The sequence below is a fragment of the Euprymna scolopes genome, chromosome 11 (assembly GCF_053919585.1).
Source record: "Euprymna scolopes isolate OS-2025 chromosome 11, ASM5391958v1, whole genome shotgun sequence".
Lineage (NCBI taxonomy): Eukaryota > Metazoa > Mollusca > Cephalopoda > Sepiida > Sepiolidae > Euprymna > Euprymna scolopes.
In genome coordinates this window covers 58,591,067-58,604,339 of record NC_136492.1, presented here as the reverse complement: position 1 = coordinate 58,604,339, position 13,273 = coordinate 58,591,067, and the positions used below count along the sequence as shown (strand labels likewise).

Sequence of the window (13,273 nt, the reverse complement as noted above, 5' to 3'; positions counted from 1 at the left end):
TTGATTCATTCAGACGAAAAAAAATTGGAGGGCTTACTTTTAGAACGCCTATCGTATATTAAAGAGACTAATTGAAACATTTTATAGCTTATTTCTAGTTTATAAAACATCTTAATGTATACCGATGCATTAACAATAATAAGTTACCAAATATGGCAAGATACCCCACCATCGGTGGAGATTTTAACAGGCCACATCGCTCACCCCCACCAACTAATATTTATCAAAATTTCACACTATTCCTAAATTCTTTTCTGACACTCAATGCACTGATTTGAACCTTATTGATCTTTGGCGTACCTTATTGATCTTTGGCATACAGCTTTTTTTTTTTTACTTATAATCGGACAACAGAAACACGATTTTACGAAACCATGAAACATTAGTGTCTGTAGGCATGAAAAATAATTATTTATAATTAAGTTGTGCATTGTCTGGAAAATAAAAGCGGACAGTTAGCCTGGTGAGAGATCGCGATTTCTGATCGATCACCGATATCCTTATGTCTTGATAACGCTGCGCTTGTTTTTGGCGTTATAAATGTTAATTTCCCTTAATTCCCGTGTTGTTTGTGGCATATGTGTATCCTTCCTTGCTAATGGGGTCAAAGGTGGCTTCGTGGAAGAGTTCGGATTCTTGACTAGTAAGAATCGTCACTTCCTGCACTGATTGCAACAGTATGATACATTAGTGTCTGTAAGTATAAAAATAATTATATATATATATATATATATATATATATATATATATATATATATATATATATATATATATATATATATATATACAAGCAACTATTATTAAATGCAACGGAGATACTTTGCTCTATGATTCCTTTTTTTTTTAATTTTTCGATTTTCCGTATAATCTTTTTTTTTTATATAAAAATCAAAAATATTAATAAAAGTTCCATAATTTTTGCTGTCACCAGCGCTTTCGATTCGTCCACGAATCATCTTCAGGTGTTGAAGTAAACGTGCGAAGGAGCGAAAATGAGAATTAAAAGTGAAAACTAAAATATACAGTAAACAGCGTTAGGCGATGCTAAGTTCAAATATATAGAGTCGATGAAAAGTCAATCAAAAATATAGGTCGATTAAAAATTCGCGTAATAAAATCAGCAGGTTCGTGGACACTGTTAACAAAGTCATAAAAATTATACAACATGAAAATAATATTAAAAATTGAAAAATTCTTGAAGCGTCATATATTAGAACTCTTCAACCCACTATAAATGATATTGAATTCGAGAAAAGCAGTAACATTCTAAAATGTCTTGTGTAGTTCGTAGTGGACGGACTTTGGAATTTTTTAAGCATAAATTATTGTCTAATCGACAGAACATAGGCTTCAAAACAATTTTGAATTACAGATGGTCAACATACGCCGGCTATTCTTTTAAGGTATTAATAAATGATTAAAATGGCCGAATTTTAAAAGCTATACCGCGATTTTTTGAAATCTTAAATAATTTGAAAACTTTTATACTGTCCATTTTAGATTCATTTCCGAATTGGAAGTACAAAGTCATAAACAAAAACATATGTCAGTCGTGAATGCATACTTCTGCTTGACAACTGTTATATCGTTGAGTGGAAAACAATACACAGATATAAGATATAGATAAGTGAGTCGACAACTGAACCGCTATATGTTCCCATTCAAATTCGCAGCTTCAACTGCCTCCAATCAGTTTCGCTCTTCTCTCATATACTATGCATTAGTTGGATTATTCGGATCAATATTCGCATTTAGATTATTATATTCAGAATCTTTTGGCCGATCTGGCTTCCGCCCTTTTTCAGGTGTACCTGAATCTTTTTGTTAAACTCGGAAATCTTTCTGTCGAACTCGGGAATCTACACGGAAATTTCACAAGCTTTTATTTAAGCTAAGGGTGTAGTATGCGGTTGCTTCGTCAGGTACAAGACGCGACGCAAAGGTCAATATCAAAGGTCAATGTCAAAGGTCAATGTCAATATCAAAATAAGATAAGATGCGGAAAAATATGAATCAAGCAGCGACCAAGTTATCGCCAAATGTATGACTAATCACATTATCCGTTTACCCAGATATTCCGTTTACCTATTATGACTATGGTTTGTGACGATATCTTTTACACAGGAGTCACCGCTTATTAAGACCCACAAGCCACTAGAGGATAATGTGAAATGCATGAGCACCGTGATGATCAGTAATGTGAAAATTGGATAGATATTAATTATTCAAAAGTACAGATCAATAAGAACTTCTTTATGCTGGACTTGAAAACGATCATGTTATAGTCAGTTCAGAAGCAGTCCTGTGTAATAGTGTTCGATAAGATGGACAGATCTAGGAAAAAGGTCTTTGCTCATGGAATTTTCATTTAGGTAGAGAGTAAGGGAAATTGTTAGAAGTGGTTGTAACTAAGTGAGTATTTGTCGTGAATGTTTTACAGGGTGGAAGGGAACCATAGATTAAAACTCATTCAAGCACCTGCCATAAAAATCGCGATAGAGCAACGTCTCTTCTGCGAGAATGAGAAAAGGGAGAGGAGCAGATGACATCTCCTACCAGATTTCAAAGCCGATTTTGTGCTCTGTCAAGACAGGAAAGGTTGCTCTGAGTAGCCCCTCTACAGATGTGGCATCAGTGCGCCAGTTTAGGATGTGTCTGGCTCTTGTACATCATCATCATCATCATGACGGGTTCTTTGCCCGGACGAATGTGACTCTTCCTCTCCAGAGTTTCCTGTCAGGTTCACAGTTGGCGCCGTGTGCTATTTGTTGGATGTACATGGATCTAGGTCATCCTTTACTTGCGCGTCCGTGTCGTTGAGTCCATAGCAATACATCACTCACCAATTCATGCTTCCTCCTCAGACAATGACCAGCAAATCGTAGGCATCTTTCTCTGATGGTATTAGATATGGCAGGTAGGTTGCCATAAAGTTGCTGCTTTGTGGGATGATTTTTGCCAAGATATATTTAATACTGTTCGTAGTATACGGCTCTTGTACAGGTAAGAGCAATGAGTCGGAAGTGAGATAGTTTCTGGAGCAGTGGACCCTGCCAACGGATTTGATTTAAGTCTTCCACTTCGGATTAGGATTGAAGGTCAGTCTCAGAAGCTTGCCAAGACAGAGTGCTTCCTCAAGATGAGAACCATTCATTTCAAGTGATGTGAAAACTAGAATATATAAAAACACACAATGACATATTCAACCGAACACATGAGCTTTTGACGATTATAATTATCGTTCATTTGTACTCATAACGCGAAAGAAAACATTAACTTTAACATGCACCTCATTCGTAGCAAAGACTTTTAATTTTCTGTTAAGATAAATAGATAGATAGATAGATAGACAGAGAGGTGGTGGTGGTAAAGGAGATTAATAATCTCCTTTGATAATGTGGACATGCGCTGCACAGTATATTTTGGTGTTGCATCCGGTTGGCAGATGTTGTAGATGATGGATGATTGATCAAATAAGGAGGGATGCAGAGAACTAACGATATCTTTGACTGGAGTCTAACCACCCAAGAGATATTTCTTTGTTTTTCAAAAATAAGTACATAAATCATGCTTGGATCGCCCGGTTTGAAGAAAGCGATGCCAAAGATTATTTGTAGATAAAAGTGGAGACTGTCTGAATGTTCTCTTCGGTGGTAATCTCGAGTGGTCAACTTCTGGGTGGTTGTATGTTGATCACTAACAAAGGTTAGAGATTGGAAGGGAAGACAGAGCTTGTTTTCCATCTCGAGGAGGAGTGAGAGTTAGACATTTAAGGCGGCCAGTTGGCTTTCCGTTGACCTCAGGAACGAAAGGTTTGTTGTGTCAAGATGGACTGGTGTTTTTTAGTTAACCGGGTAAAAATCACTCATTCTGAAAGTCTGCCAATTCAACCTAAGCTAAACTTAATCTAAACGGATGGCGCTTGTAATCTAAAAATATAAACACGTACTTGTTTATTAACTGGACTTGTAGTGTTACTTCTGAACGTATATTCTTTTGTTCCGACGTTGACTGGGGCACCATTTCCATCTTTAGTGCTTGGTAAAATTTGGTTGTAAAGTTACACTCTTCTGGAGGTTTAAAGTTCCAATTCACGGTAGGAGCGACACTTGAAATATTGCAAATTGCTTAAAACTTCTAGCTAGTCATGATCGATGGAATGAGAGCATGCTACCTTTGTGGATTAAATAAAGGTTCGAAATTTCGTGCAGATTCCCGAGTTCGACAGAAAAATTCCCAGGTTCAACAGAAAGATTCTCGAGTTCAAAAAGATGCACCTGAAGAAGGTCAGAGGTTACATCGACCGAAATGTTGTGAAAATAACACTGAAGATGAGAATACAATCGCGAATTGTTTACGGCTTTTACCCAGTCATGGCTGAGGGAACTAGAGCGGATTTAATAAAGGGTCTCGTTCAAAATTCCACGCAGATTCCAAAGTTCGACAATGTACATATGAAGAAGGTCGGAGGATACACCGACCGAAATGTTGTGAAAATCACACCCAAGATTAGAACAGTAGTTCGAATAATCCAAATAATACGAATAACCAACCCCCATCTCCAAAATTCAGAAAAACACAAGGGCACTGACAAACAAAATAAAGACAAGAAAGGCATAATATAAATCAAAATACGATAAACGAAAACATAAACTCGCTAATCAAAAAGCAAAAACAAAAGCAATTAATTAACGAATTTTCGACTATTGGGTTAGTGGGTCAAGTGATATTTTATGTGCGTACATAGATTCATCCGAAAATTAGTGTACTGGAACACACAATCTCAATATTATTTAATTACAATTGCACAGAAGAAAACAATGTTAATTTAACCTGACATCTATGTAGATGACTCACTTGTATTTGTTTAATTAGCTTCGCGAAATGTTCGCTGCTATCGTTTGATCTCGGTCAGATAAACTATCTATCTATCTATCTATCTATCTATCTATCTATTTATCCAGCCAACCAGCTATCTATCTATCTATCTATCTATCTATCTATCTATCTATCTATCTGTCTGTCAATTAGGTATGAGCAGAAACCATTTAAAAATTCACGAAATAATCAGGAAGTCAACCAATTTTAACGAAATGTTCAGCACTTATTAATTAACGATCAAGAAATATATAATGAATACATTATTTTATTAAAAAACCAGCGCATGTTTACACAAGTAATACATTCCCGTTCGACACTATTTCGTCAAGATTTCTTTTTCACTTACACCGTTCATTTTTTAGAGTTTTTCTTCATCTGCCCGCACTTCATCTTGAATCTTGATTAGTCCGGCGCGGATTTTTTTTTTATTGCCGTTAATGTTGTTGATTTGAAAACTGAGAAAATATCGTAACTACACTTTGCCTTTAACTATTGTGTCCGTTACAGCGATTAGCCTTAGTCTTTCTTCCGCTAATTGCAACTTCATATCATGGCAGATCTAAATAGGTGAGTGTGTAGCCGATCTCTCGTTTCCATGACTTTAAACTTTTTCGCGAAGCAGTTAAGTAGGAACTCCAGTGAGTTGCTTTTATCATAGAGGGCAGCGTAATTTAAGCATCTTAGCAAATCTATACACTCTGCTACACATTCTTTATAATGTTCCGGAAATTTTTTAGATGAGTATTGATAATTCATATTAATTCGATTATCCGGACTACTGTTCTTATCTTGTTATTTTCAAAACGTGTAACCCCCGACCTTCTGTGGTATCGAACTCGGGAATCTTTCTATCAAACACGGAATCTGTACTGAACGTTTATTTTGTCCGCAGTCAGGACAAGTACCTACACGTAGTGGATAAAGTACTTGGTGCATTTAATTATAAATTACACTTTTGCGGAGGTTGAAGTTTAAACACTCATTGCGGGGGACACTCAAACTACAACGGCAAATTTCTTAGGCTGACTGGAGGAGATCATGTACTCCCGTGGATTAAATAAAGTTTTCCGTTCGATATTCCGTGCAGATTCTCCATTTCGACAAAAAAGATTCCTGGGTTAAATAAAAAGATTCTACCAGTTTGACAAGATACACGTGAAGATCAGAACAATAGTCCGAATCATCCAAATAATATATTCTTCATAACGTTTCTATGATGAGGATGGAGAATGTCCACAAGTACTACTAAGCCATGCTTCAAAACGTTCTGGAAATCCAGATTTGTGAAAGTTACTTTTATAACATGATCAACCAGTCACAAGCGTGTGACCGACCCACGTGTTACACCAAATGTCTCAGAAACGGCCCCATGATGATGTGAGGATGGACCAGTAAATAGGGTCTGAGTATCAAGAGGAAAAAACATACCTGAGATGTCGGATGTGGCTGTGTGGCTACTTCATTCTCTCAAGATGACGTCTTCACTCTAGTGGCATTCGTCGTCTTCAGGTCTGCTTCGTACTTTATGCAGACATTTATGACAGACACAAAAACACACAACACGGCACAATCGTAATCTATGAGAAATATAATTAAATATTTATTTATTTTTTTTTTACAAAAATATATTACAATATTTTTACAAAAACAATTTACAAATGAATACTAACTTCCACAATTAAAACTAGCTAACCTTAACTAGAGCTGAGAGAGAGAGAGAGAGAGAGAGAGAGAGAGAGAGAGAGGGGGGATATCCCCCTCTCGTTTATAGAAAGGGAAAATAACACGTGCTCACTACATGCTGTCTGGACGAAAAAGAGATCGAGAAAAGGAAGGGAATTATGGGATTACATTTTTCTGTATATCCCTCCTCTTACGGCCAAATCACCTCCTGGGCATACAGGGAGGAGTGTTAACAACAACAACAACAACAACAACAACAACAACAACAACAACAACAACAACAACAACAACAACAACAACAACAACAACAACAACAACAACAACAACAACAACCGGGGCACTAAGAAATAGTGCAACACTTTCTAGCGCATTGGATTGTCCGTGTTCTTCAAATTACTCTTTACTCTAATTGTTACGTTGTCTCCTCGTCTTGACGTACGTATAACAATATAACTGTGATAGGGTAACGGTGGCTAAGTGGTTAACAAGACGGACTGAAAACTTAGGTGTGCCATGTTCGAATAGCGTTCGTATGATAGAAACATTAGTGGCCAACCCACACTTGACATTTCGCATAATATGCCGGAAATGAGGTAAATAAGATAACATAATGTATTCTATTGATAAGTCAGTTCATCCTAACAATTTCAAATATCTTACATGAAGGCAGGTAATTATTTTATGTAAGATTTATTAGTTCGCTAAACTAAACGATTGTAGAAAATCAGAGGGAGAATAGATCTCCTTTAACAGACGGGTTGCGAGTGAGCAATCACCTGAGAGAGAGAGAGAGAGAGAGAGAGAGAGAGAGAGAGAGAGAGAGAGAGGAAAGAATATCAGGACGGTGTGTGAAGCACTCTAATTAAATTACATTGTGTATCAACTCATACCCTCAATATGGCAAATGGCGGACGACGACCTTTTGCGTTTGCCCTGCTTGAGTGCGTCGTCGGAAAAAGAAAGAAATCTCAAGTCATGTAATTTCGCCAACTGGAGTCAATCGTTGACTCTTAGCTGTCACCTAGTCTCTATTTTCAAACATTGTAACATAAAATATTAAAAAGCTTTTCATTCAGGATTTTTGTCCCTGCGATTATAAATATGAATAAAATATATAAAAATAAGTATCCTATGGATGCTTAAATGTATTGATTATTCTATCCTATATTTAAATTTAATACAAAATTATAAATTTTAATTTGATGAATAAATGAAAAAAAGTGGATTTCTTATACATTTTTTGCTAATAATAATCGTACGTTAAATCTTAGAAGTACTGTAAGTTATATCTTAACATAATTTTGGTTACCTTTGAACATAAATCAAATCTCTAATAATCGAATAAATTCTATTGAAAATAAAAGAATGAATATTAGGGGTATTGTAAAATCGTTTTCTTTAATATACGCCTACGGCATAATCATGTGAGACACACCGGTTCCCGTCATACCAATGATGTTAAGCAACGATGAACCTGGTCAATACCAGATGGGTGATATTTGAGACTTCCAAGTGCTGTATGTGCTCTCCGCTTGTCTCGGCATTGTTTTCAGTCGTCCTGAACTTCTCCTTGCCACTGAACTCAAACAGTGCCGATTCAGGAAGGGGTGTGGTTGGAATTGCGCAACTCTTGTCTCACAATTACACGCGCAGCTGCCCCTACAGGGAGTATCCTTTGTGTTTCGACACTGAACGGAGGCATCAAATGTACACTAACTTTACCGGGCTAGAAAACTCACATATTCTCTTAAAGCCACGTTTTTTTTTCTACGTGAAGAATTGTTGATGCATCAGCCATTAGCATTTCCTTCTCGGACAAGGTACGAAAATAATTTGTCACCCACATTGTTTGTAAATTCCAACCTCCATTCCATCGCTATAATTTAGCACCGCTGTATTTGTTTTACAAGTATTTCCACGAATTGTGCCCCGATGAACTTAGTGCATTACTTGACATAAATAGGCCTGATAACTTATTTCTTCGAACTACTTGCTTTTTGTACGAAAGAGTGTCCCAAAAGTAACGCCTCTTATTTTTTTTATTCCTCTCGAATGGATCAAAGAAGTTTAAAAATTGCATTGTTATAATGACTGAATTTATGCATTCATGATCTGAAAGTTTCATCTTTCTGTTGCAGATATAGACGGTGTAAGACTCTAAAAAAGCAACCCATCTTATGGATGGGCATCAAAAGCAGAGATGCATCAAGAAATTCCTGCATGAAGAAAAAATTGAAGTGATCAATATTTACGGGCGCTTGCTTTACGTGTACGAAGCCGATACGGTTAATGTCAGCACAGGTAAAAGATGGGTTTGTCGATTTCAGAGTAGCGGCAGAGATGTGAGTGACAATGCGCGCTCCCAACGCCCATGCACAATCCACTCCCCAAGTGCTGGCAAAAGTGTATTGAGAATAGTGGCGACTATGGAGACAAATAAATTCTGGAGCACAAAAGGTCACTCGTTTTAATGATACCACTCCCGTCTGCCGTAGCTTTACAATTCTCTTTTTTTCAGTTAAAAAAACAGTTTTGGAACGAGCCTCGTACTTCCCATTGAGAAGGGCAGTAACCGTATTGCTTAAGAAAAAGCTGATTGCTAGGATCAAACTAGTGTTCAAGCGTCTCTCTCTAAGTCCAGTGTGAATGCCTTTTCTAGTTGTAGGTCCCGCCTATAAGCTATAGTGGGATTTCTGGGTCGCTTCTTTGAGTGTGCTGTAATCATTAAAGATCCTCTAAGAGGATGGTTCTAAAAAATGTCTAACCTGTCAACCCTTTCATCATATATCAGAATAATATTTCACCCCTTTTCAAAAAAAAAAAAAAAAAAAAAATTCTGACCCAAAGTGTACATACTAACGATAATAACTAATACTAAAATAATAGCATTTGATATAAATACTAGGGGGAAAATACGACCTTTTTGTAATGTGGAGTTAGATCCAGTTTGTGTTTGCTAATCTGTGGTGCTAATTTTCTCTCAGAAGTCCTGAACCCCCCTCTCCTACCCTTAGATGGAGAGGATTCACCTCTAGTAAAGAACCACTGCTCTAAAATGTACACTTCGGGGTTTGAGAATTCATCAATTATTAACCTAGATATGATTTTTTTTCTTTTATTTCCGTGTCAAATACATCTAAAATACGCGTGGTATACTCTGTGTTTTTTTTATAAATCCGTTTTCCTTCTTTTTTCTTTCTTTTCTCTTTCTTTTTTTCTTTTGTTTGCTTGCTTATTTTCCTTTTCCTATTTCCTTCCTTCTTTCTTTCCTTCTTTCGTTTTTCTTTTTCCTTTCTTTTCTTCTTTTATTTCTCTTTCCTTTCTTTTCGTCTTCTCTTTTTCTTTTTCTTTCGTTTCTTTTCTTTTTCTTTCCTTTCGTCTTTTTTTCTTTTTCCTTTCTTTACTTCTTTTCATCTTTCTTATATCTAACATTAGACGGCGTATCTATTTTATCTCTATGCGTGCTTAAACACTGCCAGTTTCTTTCTATTTCTGTTTGATGTACCAGTGTATATGAACGCATGTTGTTTCCACGGCTGTTCTTATTGGGATGTTGTCAGGGATAAGGTCTCGTCAGCTTTTTAAATATCTTAAATGATAAGCGCATTAAAGGGCACGTAAAAACTAAATCCAGTTTCCGACCTTCTTGTGGTGGAAATGTTTTAACAAACATCGTAGACATTGTCAAGGCGGGTGCAGAATTGTAGGTTCCCACTACCGTGTTAGAAATCAATATCATGTATGTGTACAAAGCCACAATTTGTCCATATTCTTGCCATATCTGAGCTGGAATATCTACCAATATTTTCTCCCTCATGGACAGGATCCTCAAAGGGTGCCTCCACTCTAATAGGTCCTGCACTATCAATCAAGTTCGAACCTCTCCCCAATCGTCACAATATTGCATTCTTGTGCCAGTTTTACAAGTACTTTAATATCCCAACTAACCCGATATGTAGTAAAATCCCACCTTTTCACTGTAGAGCTTCCTAGATGCCGGAAAGACGTCTACTCTAATAGTTTCTGCCATCGAACTGTAAGACTTGGAAATTCCTTCTTTGTTTCCGGCTGTCCTGATTAAAATAACAAGCAGCAATTTAAATATAATGCTAACACACACCTCGCTGTCCATCTACCTACATAGTAACAAAAGTCTCAAATAGTAGTTCCCTTACGTCCAAGTATCAATATGTCTTGATGTCTTGTTTGGGGTGAATAAAGACAAAAAAAATACAAAAATATACACACACAAAAACAAACAAACAAGCAAAGAAAAAAAGTAAAGGGACGAAAGGCGGGTTGGAAATGCATTAAACAATTCTGGATGACTGGGATTTGATTCAGATTAAGTTTATGGGAGACCATCTAAGTTTAGTGGTTATCTTGCGTTGTCACGAACCGTGTTATAATCATAATCGATTCTAGTTGATTGCACCCATGTCAATTTTTCAAATCTCTTGAAATCAGTATATTAGGTACAATATAATATTCAATAGAAAATTGACTCTGTGATAATAAATACGCAATCTATATGAATTAAATTGATATTTAAGCGCATTTACGGCCGGGTCACCCCGCTAATAATAAATACAAATACAATGGTACAGTTTAAAAAAAGCGTATTAGTAAAAATGTTACAGAAATACACATCATGATTCTGGGGCCATAGCTGTCATAAATCACTACTAAATAACGTAATAACTGTAGGTATATTTATCATTTCTAGGTAAGTCAATTATTTCTAAAATGGATAAACCAGCTTAATCCATAACAGGCAGTGATAAGTAACTAAAACAGTTTGTAGTTTTCATGTTTTGTCCGGACAAGAAATAATTGTGCTTCTCCCAGTTTATTTTGGGTGTCATACACCCAAAATATGAACCCTAGATATGTCCAAATTTCATTAAAGCATACCTTTCTATTATTAAATGGAATAAGCATAATAAATGTAATACCGACGAATTTTTCTTTTCGCTGTGTGCAGCGATTTCCATGGAAACGCTGACAAAGCAGAAGACATTTACCCTTCCCTCCATTTCTTCCCTCCCCCCTTTTTAAAAATGGCTTTGCGTCGCTCTGTCTCTCGATGTTCGACATGTTTACAAGTCAATGCACAAAAACACGAACACACACAATATATACACATTTATTTATATACTAGCAAAAGTACCCGTCGTTGGCTGGGTTCGAAAACAGTCTAAAGAAAATGGACTCTGATTTATGAAAGTATGATAGGTTATGAAAAGGAAGGCTTGTAGAGAGATAGCTTCGAATTTGAGGGTATCAAAACCAAAGCAAAATATGATGAAAGTAAAAATAAAATAGATAAACCTCATAATTTATTATACCATACCTGTTCACACTGAAACACTTATCACAATATTCTGTGGATCTATATTAAAAAACCTTGTTAAACTTTCTGACATATTTCCATTCTATGGAGGTCAGGCGCGAACGAACACACCATAATTTTATTATACCATATTTCTTCAAACGAAAACATAATTATCGAAGTATACTTACGCAAATAGATATGAAAAGCCTTTATTAAAGTTTGTGCCTATTTCCATTCTATGGAGGCCAGGCGCGAACGCAGACACCACAGTTTTATTATACCATCCCTATTTTTAAGTTAAAACATACCTATCAAAGTATTCTTATGTACATCTATATCAAAAACACTTGTAAAGGTTATTTAAATTTTTAAATTTTTTATTTTCATACTTTGTGGGCCAGACCCCACAATTTTAATGAATCATCATTATGCCAGATCAAACATACCCATTCATGTGTCTCGATACATCTTCTATCATTATATGTAATCCGTTTTCTATAATAGTCAACCATATAGGAACCTATTCGTGACCACACACACACACACACACACACACACACACACACACACACACACACACACACACACGTTCATATTATAGATATTACAGAAGATTAAGACAACTTTAGGACGGTCGGTTTCGAATTGAAATAAAGGGGAACAATATCGGACTTTTTTCAGCCCCTAATAATAATTCCAAGAACTATTTAACTGGTATTGGAAGCTGAAGTTTTTTTATAGTGCGTGTATATATATATATATATATATATATATATATATATATATATATATACATATATATATATATATATATATATATATATATATATATATATATATATATATATATTGGCTTCAAACGCATATATAATACGCATTCATTTTATTCAAACTCAACCAGCGCTTTTAAGGAACAAAAATCTTAACGTGAATTCCGCGTGACCAAACGCACCGTTCTGAGATTTAAAATACTGCCGTATAAACATCAAACGGACTTCTAATTGTTGATTCTCTGCTCCAAAAACAACATAGCAAAAGAATCATACTGAAGATGAAGGTTTCCTTCGAAATATATTTATGAATTTCAATGTAAATTTCAAACGAAATAGATGTATGTTTATTATATAATAATGCGTTGTTTTAGCTTCAAACGTATATAATACGTATTCATTTTATTCAATCTCAACCAGCGCTTCTAAGGAACAAAAATCTTAACATATATGATGCCTCCGTTCAATCTCGCAAGACAAAGGATACCCCCTGTGGGGGCAGCTGCGCGTGTAATTATGTGGCAAGGGTTGCGTTACCACACCTCTCCTGAATCGGCACTGTTTTAATCCTAACCCTAAACCTAACCCTAATACTAACCCTAAT

At 36.0% G+C, this 13,273-nt stretch overlaps 1 protein-coding gene across 2 annotated transcripts in view; it reads left to right on the top strand.

Annotated features, from left to right (window-relative positions):
- LOC145287865 (protein FAM124A-like) overlaps positions 1-13,273 on the top strand; it is a 793,464-nt gene that overhangs the window by 197,379 nt on the left and 582,812 nt on the right. The gene's annotated exons all lie outside the window — the stretch shown is intronic.